Here is a 17,124-nt window from a genome sequence, read left to right as displayed (position 1 = left end):
TATTCGCTTTTCAGTGCCATTTCCTCCATGTGCTGTATAAAGGTTCTTTGACAGGATAGCACGGTCATGAGCACACAAGCAGAAAGGGAGATGGTTCGACATGGCCAGTGGATTTGAGGAAAACGCTGAGTCATTGTTGTCCTCCAGGAATTCTGAACATATAATCAATACCTCGGGGCACTTGAGGCATCAGGCAGGACACTGCAATTGGAGGCCATTTTCTCGCTTTGTTAAAGTGCCAACAAGGCACCTGAGGAGTGGTCTCAATCCTGACCCCGCCGTGCCAGTGTTTCTCAAGCAGCCACTGCAATGCACTTCTTCTTTTGGTGAAAAAGGAACAAGGCAGGAAAAAACTGAGAATTTAGTATTGCAATAACATCTAGAAACCATATAACCAAAATGTAAACTGAGGGAGTTATTAATTTTTCATGAGCACAGCCTCTCTAATGTGGCAAAATTGCAGTTTTTTTGTGGTTCAGATGCTATTCTGAAAAACTCACCCATTACATTTGACTGCCATGCCCTCATAACAAGCTGCCATTTGTTGCACATTGAAAAGAAGATTTAATCAGCGCGTCTGGTTACATAAACCACAGAGACATAGTGCAGAAACACTGAATCATAAATTAGGTTGTGCTTGCATAAGTAGCCAAAAGTCTTTTCTTCTTTCCCTGTAATGAACACAGGCATTCAGCATCTTCAATAACAGTGTTTTTTTTCTTCAGTTAAATTCTGCTCATGCCTCTACTTAGAGGCAAATGCATTTTAAAAACAACTCCTATTCAAATCAACTTGGCATGCGGTATTTTTCAATGTCACAGACAAGTGTTCCTATCACACTGAATTTCAGCAAGAAGCCATGAGAGGCCGTAGTTTACAGTGATTTTAGAACAGCTTAAGGGGTGTTGTTAGGCATGACAGAGTATGGTCACTACACATACCTGCAATCTTTCATAAAATAAAAACACAGTGACAAAAATGCCATAATTTATTTATAACAGTCATTCTCCTGCCAAGCAATGTAGTTCTTCAGGGACATTTAGCTGAAGGGTTGCCAAGCAACACACAGGCGCAGGAAAGCGTCAGCTCCATTAAACCCATACACTGAATAAAATTAATGGACATAGTCGCCATGACGTCACCGATTGGTTTGTGGACTCCCATTTTGCAGCCTTGACTTTGGCATTTTGTCTGTCATCATCTTGGGTTTTTGGAGACAGAAGTGACCATGCTTTGGCTGGAGTGAGGAGCTAACCCAAACTCTAGCTGCTAGTTTGGTTAGCACAGTGCATTTCAGTTTGTGGTTAACAGTGATAATGTTATTGGTAATTTTTGCTTGTGAAAAACAGACTTAAAACCCACTAAAACAAAATGTACTTACCAGTAAAACTGAATATCAAGCCAAATGCTGAACAAGACTTTTTAGGTGACAAAAATGTTATAATTAAACCTAAAAAAAAAGCGACAGCTATGCCTGAGTACTCTTTGAATCTAGTATGCCATGGTCACATCACCTAACCAACATTGTCGCTGTGGCAAAGATTCCTGAAAGTGGCCAAGCCTTTGATTGTAGGACACCATAAATCGTCTGAGATTGCTTCAAGTTGAGCAGTCTTTCTTTTCTGTGCCATGTATTTCTGGAGACGTTTTGGTTTCCAGATTTTGCTGTGGAGTGAGTCTTTTTGACTTTTACGCTACTCTTTGGTAAAGGGAGTTGCAGACATGCATACAGTTTGTGGCACTGCAGCATTGGCTTCATTTTTCAGCCCTGGAGGTTGCCTCCCTGATAGAAGAAAGAACAAAAAAAGTTGCCATCATGCTGCAGATGATTATAACCATATATGTTTCTACCATTGGCAACTATTATGCTTACTCTCTACAAACTGTTGTGTTGTCTGCATTAAAATTTTGTTACACTGTAACCTGGTTACTTGCTGAGTAACCAAGATACAGTGTAACAAAAATTATACCACTGGCAGTTGACAATACGGTGAGGGAAAAGTGAGCAACAGAAACAACAGAACAAACAACAGAAAAGCATGAAAGGCAGCTAAAGTTACATTGTAAAGTTACCATAGAGCTTTGATGTAATTTGCAGGAGATAGAAGTCGATGGAATGGGCGACAGCAATGACACATATTTCTCCTACGAAGCGGCATGACGCAGTGGGCTCTCTTTGTTTCCTTCGTTGCATTTTTGTGGTTCTCTGGAGTCATTGTATGACAGCGCTGCATACTTCTGATTGTTCTTGTCCTGGTGGATGATCAATGACTATGAATGATAGGTGACTAACTGGCGCAGTAATACTGAAATTGTAATGCAATCACAGCTGTGTGTTTATAGAGTATTTTACAATGGCAGCAAATGCACCTCAGCCAAACATAGTAAAGGACTTGAGCAAACACTTTTATTAGCAGTAGTAACAGATGTCTCAGACCAAATAGATATGTAGAATAAAAATACATTATGAAATGTGATGTCATTACTGGATTAATTTATTTCTTCAAACATGCTGCAGCTCTAACATTCATTCTAACCTAAAATGTCACCTATGTATACTTATGCTAGAGGGCATCATTGCGGGTCACACTGTAAGTTACTGAGCATGCCCAGACATGTCTTGGCTCCGCTGTACATCAGCCAGCACCCATAAGCACCCCATTGGAAATCTAATTTCTTACCCTTGCTATCTATCAAGGTCAGTAATGACAGATAATCACATTTATTTATTATAAACAGCACAGAAGATCAGAAAACACCCAGTTTGCCTTATTCTTAATGCCAGTTATCCATGCTGTTCTCCTCTAGGAGCACATTTTTAACTGAACTGATGCAGGCACAAATCAAGGACACTTCTGTATCTGTGCTGCGAGGCATTTTAGGAAGTGACCCTCCGCCACACATCCTGTCTACTGAAATATTCTGTGCGTGGAGGACAGAGTTAAAGCTCAGGCGTATGCTGTGTTTGGATAAGGAGGCAAAAAGCCGATGGCCTCCACATTCACACAATAGAGTCTTTGAATTCATGCAACACCTTAGACAGGGTGCGCCCTGTTTTTATTACTGAAGTTATGTAGCTTCAATTTCCATCCTCAGCCTGATTAGAACTCCAGAGCTGTGTTTATATTTAGCCGACATCCGAGAGAGCCAAACTTACTTTTCATTCCTAAATAAATAATTGGATGACACAAGTGTTCTTATTTCCATAAATTAAGGCACGGAGCTTTACAAGACTCACCACTCACTGCATTAATGTTGGGCTACGCACTGTGCTGCTACTGGAAGCCCTGAGGCGACAATCTGTATGATATCTTTGCTTTTTTCTCATGCACAGTCTGTCTGATTTTTTTTTTTTTTGACTCAGACCACAGCCTGCAGCTGCTCTGCTCTCCTACATTTTCGGTTGATGAGTTCTTGTACTGTAACACTTGTATCCTGACACTTGACTGAATAATCAAAGGCTACAGCAACACATTTCACTCTGTCTAAAAATGTTGGCGATAATGTGATTCCTCTGGCTGCATTTCTCCTCTACATTTTCCCCCAATTTGGAATGTCCAATTACCCTGCTCATATCGCTGTTAACTCCGATGTTGGCCTGAGGAGGGTCATGTGCCTACTCAAAATACATGGGCAGTCGCCAGACAATGATTAGCTCTACTGGACAGGTAATCACTATAAACAGATATCTGCATGCAGAATTCGTAGGCAGCCGTATAAGATTTTGGTATCGGAACGTTCTAGTTTCTGTTTAAGGCCTGTTTGTAGTCCGACTAGTATTGACCACCATATTTGATTGGCAGGTAGTAATGTTGAGAGGCAGTATGCACTATAGCTCAAATGCAATGTCAGAAGGGACTGCCTAAAATTCCGATGCCCTGTTGGACTGAAAATTTTCCAATTTGACTGAAAGCCCTTTTCTCCAACAGCCCATCATCCCAAATCAAACACCCATTGTTTCAAAGTCCTTTCTCTCTGAAAATACCCGCCTCCTGCAGTTATACATCCCAGTTTCTAGAACTATTGTTCACAGTGTTCATCTTTGAATGTTACATTTGTACATTTTTTTGTATGGGATGTATTTAAACTTTCTCAACAACGCTGTGGTGAATGTACACAGTTAGGCACAAAAAGCAGTTGGTTATGGTAAAGAAAAGATCATGTTTTGGCGTAAAATACCCAAGTTTGGTGGCACAAAAGCCACCTAAAATACATAATTGGGTTGGTGATAAACAGTGGCTTAAACTTAAGCTAAACTTAACTACTGAAAAACACCTTGAAGTATGGGTAAAAACACCCGGGATTGGTGGCTCAAACGCTATTGAGAAATAATCAAAAGGGTCATTAGAAACATTTAGGATCAGTGGCTGAAACACAGAAATATTGGAAAGGTTGGTAAAAACATCCAGGATCAGTGGTTTAAATGCTGGGAGATACTGGAAAGGGTTGGTAAAAATATCCGAGATCGATGGCTCAAAAGATATTGAGAAACGGCACAAAGGTTCAGTAGAAATTCCCCCGCTGGAATCTGAAACTATGTGCAGTGTATGTGGGTTTTTTTTGTTTTTGTTTTTTTTGGAAAGTGGATTTTGTAGCAATGAGTGTTTGTTTTTGCAAGTTGCAGAAATGGGCTTTTGGTCCTGTGGGACACTTTCTGGACTGAGTGGGCTTAGAAATCTTGGGTCATAGGAATATTAACATGCTGATGTAATTTTACATTCAAGCGACAGAAGTGGCAGCAGGAATTATGACAGGAGAAATTAAGGAGGAAAAAAGGTGACATTGTTACAGAGCGACAAAATCTGCACAGGAGAAAGTGTTTGTTTCACAATTCCAACCGTAAGTTAACATAATCATTTCCCTTTCCTTAACCACCAGAAACTTTAGAATTGTAACTATGGCAACAAAGCTCCCCTAGCCTTAACAAAGATGTTTTCTTTAAATGATGTCATCCTGCTGATGGGGGCATCAGATTAGAAAATGCCTTAACGCATTGTTCTAGACAATACGGACCAACAATATATTTTGTTGTCCAATGCAGAAGACTTGTTGGGAAAGTGTAACAGAACCCGCCTCTATTGCAGCATGCAAAAGCAGTTAGTGGTGCAGCAGCAAGGACATTGATGAGTGTTTTGCACAAGTGTAAAGCATGCATGCTAACCAAATCAATGAAAAGATATCTTACATCTGTTAAATCTATATAAATCCTAAACTAAACTCCTTATGCGAGACAGACCATGACTGTGTCCACGTTACATCAAATTCCAGTCTCAATGAAAGCCATCCACATCTGTTTTAGGAAATTAGAAAGACGTGTGCAACCTTAAAACGTAGTGAGCTGAGTCTAAGTATCTTGATGGGATCAGACTGTGAAATTCAAAATTAGCATGACTGGAAATAATTGTTCCTGGACCACAGGCATGTCCATCACCCTCCAAAGTTTTTGATCTTCACTGAAGTCCCTTGAACCATTCATGACACTCACTTCTATCCTTATATTCCTGTTTGTAGTTGCTCCAGCAGAGTGTACCTAAGTATCATCGATAGATGTAGTAATTACAGTGTGAGGGTACTGACATTTGTGCTGAGACAGCAAAGTGTAAAGCATTAACTTTGCAACTGAATTAAAACAAATCTGATTAACAACTTGCTGTGAATGTGCAGATTAGAATAATGATACTCACTTAAAAAAAACTCGGTGCTGATAAAGTGTGATTGCATTGCTTGGAATTATGCAATAGTGTAAAAGGTAGAAAAAAAACAGAATTTGCAAAATGTATAATGTGTAGATTGTATATTCTTAGTGTGTGCTCAGCAATCTCTGTTATTGCATGAATTGGTAATGTCACCGCTGTCACCCTTGCTCAGTGATTTACAGTTTCAGCATTAAGAGAGGTGTCAACACCAAAAACAAATGGTCCAGGAGTTAATATGCTGGCGTGCACAACATACGAGCCGTATTTTCAAGGACAAAGTGTTCTGCATGCATTAAAAGCCCTTTTAATGTGAGAGTATCTCTCTGAAAAAAAAAGTGCACGCTGTGGAGAAGTTCAGAGTTATAATTGAAACCCTGAAGCAGTGGCAAGATTATACCAAAGGGTGCTTTGGCTTGCTTTGACTTTTGATAAGAGATGTGAAGGAAGACGGGGCGAACTGGTGGTGAAAGCAAATAGGAAGATGGCTATTTCTTTTATGAGATTTTACTGAAATAGACAATATAACAATTATGCCTCCTTTCCTCTACCCTCTAAAGCCCTACCCTCCAAAACCACTCTCTACCCCGTGGTATGAGAAATTAAAGAAACAAAATAAAATAAATAATAATAATAATAATTATTATTATTATAACAGTCAGGTATAAGAGGCAAAATAAACACTGAAAAACGGACAAACACAAATATAAATAATTGAAAAGAATAGAAAAAAACAGTTTTCAAAGATTTACATGATTTTACTGACATATGAGACATGACATAAGATTTAGATGTGGTTGCCATATTAATGAAAAAGTAAGATGGGTATTTCTACATTTCAGCACATTTGTCTGTGCATACATGAGCATCCAGGGACACACATATGCCCACATTTTACTTGTAGTCAAAAACACATACTGGGAGAGCTCCCCTTGTCTTGATTCCAGCTGTAGTTCCTCTGGCAGTAACAAAGGTTGAGGAGTGTTAATGTTTCACTCACTCTGCCAGTCTATCTGCCAAGTTCCTAAAAATGCACTGTAGGGCCTCCTGGACAGAAAAACTGCTTGTGCAAACACAACCTCTCTCCCCCTCTCTCTTTCCTTCCTGACATTTTCAATAACCGTCCCTGATGTACTGCAATATGTACTTTTGCTGCCTCATTTTCTCCTCCTTTCCCCTCTCTGCTGTGTCAACAAAGCTAACACAAAACACATATCAGCTTGATTGAAACTGTTGAAGCCTAAATTCAGCGACTGCTTTCGTGCTCCAGCCGAAGCTTCAAAGCATTTTTCATGGATTCAGAGAGAGTGTTTTTCCTCCTCGGGCTTAACGTCGCTTTATTCAACATGTACAATGACCTACGTGGTGAGACAGGGCCAAACTGAGTTCCTCTCAGGCCTAAGGCTGTTGTGTCAGCCCACCTGAGTCCTGTAGGTCTGTTGCTGGGTAGAAGCGCATCTCCACCCCTCGCTGTGATTGGCTGATGCAGTCTGCGTGTCCCCACCTCTTGGAACACTTGTGTCTTCTCTGAGCTCAGCCGTCTGTCACAAACCCTAACAACTGCTCTGTGTGAAGCCAGGTATTTGTGATCCGTCAGCGGCTAACATTAGAGAACACGTAGTTGAGTAATGTGATCCAACTTCTGTATACAACTACATCTACATTTCTCTCCGACATAAAGGTTTCAAACTTTTCTTTGTTCTTTGTGTGAGTAAACAGTTAATTCCCCCTCCGCCGCTCTCTGCTCTCTCCGTCTCTGTGAAAGTTGGCAAAACCTTTACTAGTTCCTCCTCTGAGGACAAACATTTGTATGTACCATCAGTGTAGCAGCTGGACCGACAACGTGACCCCCCTCACAATAACAGGCGTTTGACAGTGAGGGACATGCTGTTGTTAGGGGAGTTAATCACCCATGGCCTCTTAGATATCTTCCAGTATGTTTGTTTTTCCTTTTGCTCCCTCAGGGGCTCCATAGAGAGAGGAGGAAGTGTGGTTGGTTAATTTTGACTCTCTACATCATCTCTTCTCCCCAGCCTGCTATGGAATCAAGATTAATCAGATTGACGAAATCTGAATAATGATGATAAATGATGTAGTGACACACAAGGCTCAAATGACAGTGAAAATCTGACATTGGTGTTGTGTGGAGAATACATTTTATTACTTCCCTTCTCATTTTTGGTGATTAACTGAAGGAGGCGAATCCAGTGTGAGAAATGTACCAGCTGCCATAAACCAAACTGGGCTCATCCTCAGCTGCTGGGGTAAACTCAGCTGGTACAGAGATGACAGAGTAGCTGCAAAGTTGAGGAGTCAAAAACTTATGCCAAAGGAGACAGTGATCTCAAATTTGAAGAGTGAAATATATATGTAATGTATTACATGTATGTGTATATTAAATACAGTGGCGAGGAAATATTCAGATTATTTACTTAAAGGACCAGTGTGTTGGATTTAGTGGCGTCTAGCAGCAAGGTTGAAGAAGTGAAACTTATACAGCAGCCAACATGAAAAGGTGAATCCATCTAATTAAAGCCAGTGTTTGATCTGTCCGTTTTAGGCGACTGTAAAAAAACAGCATGTTGGACTCAGAGGAAGACGATCAGCTCTGTATGTATGACTGAAATGGCTCATTTAAAGGTAATGAAACAACCTGTTTCATGCACTGTTCATACCTACAAAAGTAAAGCACCACAATTTGTGTAACCCAAGTAATCATGAGCCAAAAATTTGCCTATAACCCATATATAATATCTATATCTATACAATCTAAAAATACTCAATTTCAAGTAAACGCTCTGCATTCAAAATATTACTCACATTAATGTGCGAAGTCTTGCCAGCCAAATGTACTTACTACACAAAATGAGTACTTATTATGCAGAAAAACATCTTTATACAGTAGCTATCTGTCTATCTATCTATCTATCTGCATTACTGTTTAGTTTAATAGTAAATAACTGCATCAAGTTTTATGAGCTAGTCATTTATTTTGCATGTAAAATCTTAATCTAAAAAGAATCCAGAAACTAAAGCTGTCAGATAAATTCAAGTACCTCAGACTAAGTCCAGTACGGTAAATTTAGTACCTTTCCACCAAAAATAAAAACCCATTAAAAATACATACATGAATTACAATGACACATTTAGGATGTTCCTTATTTACGTAGAGCATAGCCGGGTGTCGTTACCTCAGAAATAACTCTACTGCATTTTTGATCTCTGGAGAGTAATGAGTGTCAGGCAAACATTACTATGCTTGCTGGAGGGACACGGTCATGTGTTTATGCCACTTTGATATATTAATAAACAGAGAGGAAACATGCGCTCATGAGAGCAACACCAGACCTTTAAATAATACATTTCATTGCAGACATTGTTGGGAAAAGCACAGGTGTAACTACTTATGTCAGTGAGGGCTCTTTTCCATTTTGGTGCCAGTGTGCTCTGCCATGACCCAGCATGTACAAAAGGGCCCTGGCACTGGCACAGCTATCCGAAATGCAGGCGTTATTAATGGTATTATTACACCAGTGTTTGACAGCTCAGAATGTGTATTACGCGACAAAATCTGAGATGTGGGCAGTGATTCAGGCTATCTGCTCCCTGCCTACTCTGCTGCTCTGATGTTCTCCATCAGCAGTACAAGACTTTTGGACCAGGGGTGCACCCAGGTGTGAGATTGCATAATGTAATCCTCCCTCAAACTGCGACTACTTCTGCTGTATGTACTGGGCTTTCTGAGCTGGGCCGTAATCACGAAACACAAAATATTCAGAAAGCATCATGTTGTCCCCCGAAGTGTAGATTTCATATATCTTTATGCTCTTAGAATTTGCATAAATTTGGCACCAATCAAACTGTTTGTAAAGATACAAACCGTTCATTAACACAAATCTATACCACATATATTCGGTATGCAGTGCAGCATTTGTATTTTTGTGATATCAATATTTGAGCTTTACTGTTTGACCAGAGTTTGAGTCATACCGTAAACATTCCCATGAAGCTTTGTCACACCTCTCTGGGTTTGATATTGACACCAAAGGGACCCTTTATAATGTCTTTATGAGACGCACCAGGCTTACAGCTAACTCCAATGTAATACCATCCGCAGCTAAATTTGATACTGAGAGCAACTGACTTAGTAAAAGTACAACAAAGTCCACATATGGTATTTTAAAACACTAACCACATGTCACACTGTGTTTTAGCTCACCATTTTTAAAGAGACACTGAAGGATAATGCTATTAGAAAAACTGGCTTAAACCATAAAAACAAATTGTACTTACAGGAAAAACAGAATGTCTAACTCCTTATAGGATCCATTAATACAAGCAATGGCTGTAGAGCCTTTTTTAGATGACCAAAAAGTTACAGTTTAGTAAACTGAGGAGGCACTGACATAATGACCGCTAGGGCAACACCTGTACTTGGTAAATTTGGTCTTGTTAACTAACCATCGTTGTTGGCCTGGTAGCAACTTGTTAACAGATGGCACCCACTGGTCAGGCCCTTCATAACTGTAACTTTTAGCCTTAATAAAATGTAAAATGTAAAATTCAACCCCCATGCAGTTGTCATGAATGTTGAAATTAGCTATAGAGACCAAAACCGTTCTTTGTCCTGTGATGTAAATATGTTTATTTCTACTTTTAGCTCAGCATTTTAACATGACGTTAAATCGGCGATTACGGCCCTGTTACGGAGAGGCTCATTTCTGTGAAAGAGATGTTCCTGTCATAAATCTTGTACGTGCTGGTTGTGTCCTCTTCTCAGTTTACGCCATCTGCCACCTCCATCACGATATACAACCATCCATCTCACCTCAGATACTCTTTCTTTCATCCTAATCCCTCGTTCTCTATCTCTAATTAGTTGGCATGACTATCCAGGCAATCTCTTTGTATCACAGGCGAGAACAGGGCCTGAATGCGGATGTTTTTCTGAATTCTAATCTCTCAAAATCAGGGCAGTGTTGATTCAAAGAACTGATAATCATGTTACATCACACAGTAAATGGATGCAGCTCATATTTGCCCTTCCACATAACCCTCTTCCCACAATTAGAAATGTGTTCAGATCATTTTGGGGACAAATGCTTTATTAGTTGGATATCTTTTTTTTTTTCTTTTTCTCATTTATTTTTCTGCTGGTGTTTCCCTCCAGGGTGCAGACAGTTCTGTTGCATTGTTGTGTACTGACTATGCTTAAAACATGCTTGTTCAGGTTGGCACAGAATGTGACTTTTAACTTCATGCCTAAAAGCAAAAGAAAGCCCGAATGAAAAGTGACAGTGCTATCTTTATTCGTCCTCAGGGAGATTTTTGTATCAGGAGGCTGAAACAGGAACAGGCCCCACAAGCTACCCAGTCTTCCTCAAAACAACACCTTCCATCTTCATCTTCAGCAGGTATGTTTTTAATTCTGATACAGCTGTAGATGTATTTTTCTCATGTATTAACACATTGTCAAAGTCTTAAAAAAACAACGCTGTTGTGCACACATTTCATGAGCTGTAACAGTGCAACAGCTCTGCAAATACTAAATATGAAAATCAAACATTTGAAATAACATGCTAGGACAGAAGCCTGATCTGCTGAGCACACAGGAGAAGCTGTTTGGAACAAATGAATTAAATGAATGAACAAAGAATTAAAAAAAACAAAAAACAGATCTCAGACATATTTTGCAAAGTGGCATGTGCACGTTGTTTATTAATGCTTTAACAATGCTGTAAAATAGTTATATTCAGGCACAAAAACACCTGGTTAGGGTTAGGAAAAGATATATCTAAAATATTATGTTTTGATTGAAACTATTAAATACTACATTTGTTACCACAATCACTGCTGGAAATCTCCAGTGTCTCACTGAAAAACAACCAGTTTCAGAACCGCCATTATAGTGGGAGATGATGCTAACGTCTGGCTAAAAATAACAGTTTTGGTGCCACAGTCATGTCCAGAAATGCCCCACTGTCTTGCTAGAAATCATACAGTGTATACCTGGTTTTGGGGCCACAATCATGTCTGGAAATGCATTAAGTTCTAGCTAAAAATCATCCAGGTTATCAGCACAACCACAGCTGGAAATGTTTGATGTATTGCTAAAAAATACCTGGTTTTGGGGCCACAATCATGTATGGAAATGCATTAAGTTCTAGCTAAATATCACCCAGGTTATCAACACAACCACCGCTGGAAATGTTTGATGTATTGCTAAAAAAACACCTGGTTTGGGGGCCAAAAACATGTCTGGAAATGCATTAAGTTCTAGCTAAAAATCACCCAGGTTATCAGCACAACCACCGCTGGAAATGCCCAATGTCTTGCTAAAAAACAAGTTTTGAAGTTGCACTCATGGCTGTAAATACCGCCAATGTAACACTAAAAACATCTGGCTTTGGTGCCATAATCACCTCTGGAAATGTCCCTATGGCTCGCTAAAAAAAAAAAAAATAATTCTATCTACAGCTACTGATGGAAATACCCTGAAGTCTCGCTAAAAAAAACATCTGACTTTGTCATTTGCTGTCTCACTTTGGTTTCAGCTCATTTGCAGGTAACATTAATATGATACATGTGAAATGTGCAAATGTTACATACCTGTAGGTTGCAGAATCGTACAATAAAGACATTTTGTTCTTTACAGGTAAACAAATGCCAAACCTAATGTCAGATTTGGTCATGTTTGCAAAGAAATATCAATTTTATTACAGATAAATCCCCATTTACCATTAGTTAAATAACAGCAAGAGGCCCCAGCTGGCTAAACAAGTCCATGTACCAGTAAGTAGAAGTTGCTTCCTGCTGGTAAATGTTCTGTCTCCCTCTTAATGGGCCTGCTTCCAAAGGGCACTGCATCACTTGGCATGGCTCTGGCACTGGCATGGTCTTCCCCCTAAACAAACATAGACACACACACACACAGGCACACATAGGAAGAGGCTGCCAATGTCCTGAAGCGAAGGTTGACAGTGCAAAAGTGGGAGGGGCTGCATCACCAGATTGCTTGTAATTGGCAGCCTCGAGAACCGAGTTATCCACCGACCTTCCTCACCTCCCTGCACGAGAACAGGGTAAATAAACTCCCCAGGTAGACGTCTTTTTTCACAAGCACAAAGTGTGCACTTTAAATTATTATAAGACCAAAGCAACCTCTGTAACCTGGACAAGATCTTGTGCAAGAACGATATTAGGTTGCAAACAGGAGTCGGTTTCAACAAATATTGCATGTGTGTTCATGTTTAATGTAAAACTAACCCAATTGCATTGAGCAAAGTAATGCAGAGCAAAGCATTTGATCTTTGGGCGACAGGGAGATAAAGCCAGCAGTCAGAATTAGCTATGACATCCCGCTCATGTTTTATTCATCGTGGCGCACGCTGTCGCTTTATTAGATGAGACAAGAGAGAGTGTTGTAAAAGTAACTCTTAAATCAGTTGAGCCCTCGCTATGAGAAACAGCTGCCCTTTCTTTTAATGGCAGATCTTTAAGATTAGGAAAGAATAAAATTTAAGAGTGTAATGAGGAAAAGAGGACAAGCGTGGGAAAACATCAGGTGACTTCTCAGCCAGTCGCTGCAAAGCAAGGTCAAAGATCTGGAAAAATCCACATCACTTTCCAGGGCAGCTCGGGGAAGGGTCACCGCCGTCTTATCACAGGTCGAGGCAGACTGCACCGCTGTGCCGTGACCGCAGGAGTAAACTTTGGCTTCTCCTCTCCCTCCCTTTCTTCCTCCATCTCTCTTCCCCTCTCTCCCTCTATCATTTGACCACCTGGCATCAGGCAGTGTGTTCCCTTTCCATCTGCTCTTATTCTCAAGCTGAGGAAACACTGAGGGGACAGATGGATGGATGAAGAGGTTGGAAAAATAGGAGAAGGAAAAGTAAACATTCAGGTCAGCAATGAAAGCAGCCAAGTATCTTTTATCAGCTTTAGATTAACAAAAAGCCTGAGTGGTGCACGATAGCACACGTGATAAAATAATCTGCAATTATTAACTCCTGTTTTGGCTGAGGAAGTGAGAAAATAATCACAAGATGTCCAGTTTAACCCTTTAAAACCTGAGCAAATTGGCTTGATTTCAGTGAGCAATTTTAGGGTTCAAAGGTTGAAATACTTGGGAAAGCCATTTGAAAGCAGCACAGGAAACGTGGTGTCGCTCCAGGTTTCAAATGCTTAAAAGGATGGCTCGTTATGTCCAAATGTGACTGACCTGAAGACATTTAATCATTATGGTTAGAGACGTCCTATCCCCTGCATACATGAGAAATGTCAAAAGCACATGTTGAAGTGTGCAGTCACAGTCCACCAACATATTGATTGCCCGTGGGTTTTTTTTTTTATTGATTCACATTAAAGCACCTTTCTTATCTGAATGCCATCTGTCATTTTTTTAAGATTCAATCTACGAAAGTGGCTTTTCATTTTAATATGTCGAGGTCTTGCCCTGCATGTTTGTGCCGGGCTGCTTAATGAAGTGAGCGCGTTGATGTGTGATGTGCATTGCTGTGATTGAAAATCATATATTCAGTCATATTCAAGACATGCGATCAATGTGTGTTTTTGTGATGTTGTCAAACATATTGTGCATAATTGATGTTTGCTTTGTTGATGGGTAATGGGTGGTGTAGTACACGAGGCTGAACTAACGATGCTTTGAAGGGCACAACATGCACCGACAATTGTTTACTATAATCATTCAGTGGATGTCAACACAGACCGTGTGTGTGTGTCTGCGTGTCAGCACCGAGCGGGATGAGGATTGCTCGTCTCTGATGTCAGAGACACAACCTGGCACTTTAATGTCTCAATTAATATGTGCAGCTCAAGTGATCTGAACAGGAACACTGTGCTACACTGGTTTCTTGCCCCTCACTTTCATATTCCCCAGCAGCCATAGAAATGTAAATGAGGTAAGGTGTAAATGCATACACAGGCCACACATCAAGGGATTTACAATTCACATCTCTGAATGGCCTGTCAGAGGTTCAATTTGCCACGTTTGTGTGGTGATCAAAAGATAACAAGATCCGTGGAGAAAAAGAGCCTTTCAAACTTTGTTTTTGCATAATGAATTCATTTAGAGCAGCCTGTTTGGCTTCACCTATGCAAGCCTCAGTGGTAGAATAACACTCTAATTGAGTGCAGAGGATAGAGACCAGGTCAGGCCATTTAAACTAAAACAAGAGCTAACCACTGAGGACACACGCACTGGCTATAATTCAGTCAGGGCTCATATTTTTCTATCAAAGTATCACAAATCTGTATGGTACAGTCTCCTCAGTATTCCCAAAGCTTCCTGCTGCAAATTGGCATAGAACCCACAACCAGTGCAGGACTTATTGCAGCATTTTGAGTCCTTCACTTTAAGATGCTCAAACAATTTTTAAAGGCAAAAGGGACTTCTTTTGCCTCCTGCCTCTTCGGTCTTAACTTTTTTGGGGGAAGTTTTCTATCTTTAGTTTTGCAAAGCCAGACTTGACTGTGCAATGGTGTAACCAGGGTTGTATTGCTATTTAGCAGAGTGCCTTACTTATGTGCACGCGTATGATTGTGGCTCATTTGGAAGGTTATGTAACCACTGTTCCTATGGTTGCAAGTCTACATACATTAACTGATCACATGATAAATGCTAGATGGACTTTATGAATAGCCCTCCATTCTGAGGTAAAGTTGCAGTGCAGGCAGAGGTCGAGCTCATCTTATAGGCTGGACTACAGAAACATAGCTAAGCAAGCTTTTGTTTCCTGCACACACTGTGGATGCAGGCTGGCTTTGTTGGGTTTTTCTGTCAAATACATGATGCATCATTAAAAAAGAAACCGCCAAAAAAGTAATGCATATCATACACTATTAGATATTATTGACTAAAACAATGATAATTTAATTCACCATGCTGCTCAAAGGCTACTGCCAGCGGCTATTAGTAACTTTAAAGATTAATTGTTTTCTTTATACTCAATGCATGTATTCATGTCATTAACAATTCAACACAACTCAAATGTCAATGGCACAACTTTGACAATTTCATTTATTATTATTGCCGGCTCTCTTGCATGGCAAAGAGTATTAATTTCAACTGGATTATGTGGTCTATGAATGTTCAATTGCCTTACATGGAGAAAAGTAGTGCCTAAGAGCCAGAAACATCTGTGAAGTTTGCTTTAAAAATAGAATAGCAAAGTCAAGCTCTTTAGAGTGTGAATGTGTTATCTCTGTTTTGTTTTATTGGTTTGGTCGCTTTAGTTTTATGACATCTGTGGTGATATGTGGTCATCGCTGTGGTGCTCTGGGCAGCATTTCCCAAAGATCACTTGGCAACGGTGTTACCACAGTGTTGTTTTGATTCACTGAACTGACAGCAGCTCCCCAAACCCCAAACAAACAGCATGCATTGTTTTACTGAGGCTGATAACACCACAATAAATAATGGAACACCAAAATACTGCAAAAAAAGTAATGCTAGCCCAGTCCAAATAAATCAAAACATTTCTGCTGAGCAGCAGTATTGTTACCTTCCTGTTACAGCGAAAATCAAATCTTTAATTCAGCTGATAATGGCATTTTGTTGTAATATTTCACTAAGTCTAAATCAGGGTTATTTATAGTCCCCACCATGTGTAAACTAAGTCAAATAAACCCAATGATCTCAATGTAAAAAGATAAATTGTGCTTAAGGCGCTTGGGACTCCATGTATCTTTTCAAAATAAACCAAAGTTTTTACAGGAAATGTACAGTTTCTGGTTATTAAATGTACATTTAATATAAAGTCTCTTTTCAAAATAAACTTAGAACCTAAGGAAGTAAACCTAAAAAAAAAATGTGTCTTTGTTTTTTGTGTTAGTTCCTCAGGTTAAGGCAACAAAAGTATGTGATTATTTTTAGATTACATCATGGTTTGGATTAAAATAATGTTTTTAACTTACGAAACATCATGTGACATACATCACTAGCGTAGTATGCCCCAAAGACTAGCAAACTAGCAGTTATTATAATAACCAATTGACTTTTAGTATCAGATAGGACACAGACAGCAGCCTCCAGAGTAAAAGTCCAGGGTTTGTTTGACCCATCCACCTCTCCACCTACCTGCAGACTTTCTTGCTCTTTAATGCAATGCTACAGCAGTTTCTCAAAGCATCAAAAAAATGAAAGGGTGCCTCTCTATCTGATTCCGAGGGCTGGGAGTGGGACAAGATAATCTGTTGAAATAGTTACCTAAAACTAATAAATGAACAGTTAAAGGGATAGCCATCTGATAGGGCTGAGGAAACATCAGAAAAAACTGTGCGTGTGTATCCATGCTTTCATTCACCTACAGAGAAGTAAACCATAAGTGTAGCGAGACAGGTTAGCAGAGGCAGACAAGGTGATAATTCTTGTACTGATATTGTAAAAGCTTTCAAAATTGCAATCTAAAAA

General features: G+C 39.8%; 1 long non-coding RNA gene across 1 annotated transcript in view; it reads left to right on the top strand.

Moving 5' to 3' along the window:
- LOC148186495 (uncharacterized) overlaps positions 1–17,124 on the top strand; it is a 162,179-nt gene that overhangs the window by 85,443 nt on the left and 59,612 nt on the right. The window contains exon 2 of the long non-coding RNA XR_015779607.1: positions 11,014–11,107. This is a non-coding gene — a long non-coding RNA (uncharacterized LOC148186495). The remainder of the gene's footprint in view (positions 1–11,013; positions 11,108–17,124) is intronic.

This window comes from Plectropomus leopardus, chromosome 18, assembly GCF_026936395.1.
Source record: "Plectropomus leopardus strain MGB_pleo_1.0 chromosome 18, ASM2693639v1, whole genome shotgun sequence".
NCBI classification, from domain to species: domain Eukaryota; kingdom Metazoa; phylum Chordata; class Actinopteri; order Perciformes; family Serranidae; genus Plectropomus; species Plectropomus leopardus.
Note: the sequence above shows the minus strand (reverse complement) of the source record. Positions and strands in the feature narration are given on the sequence as shown.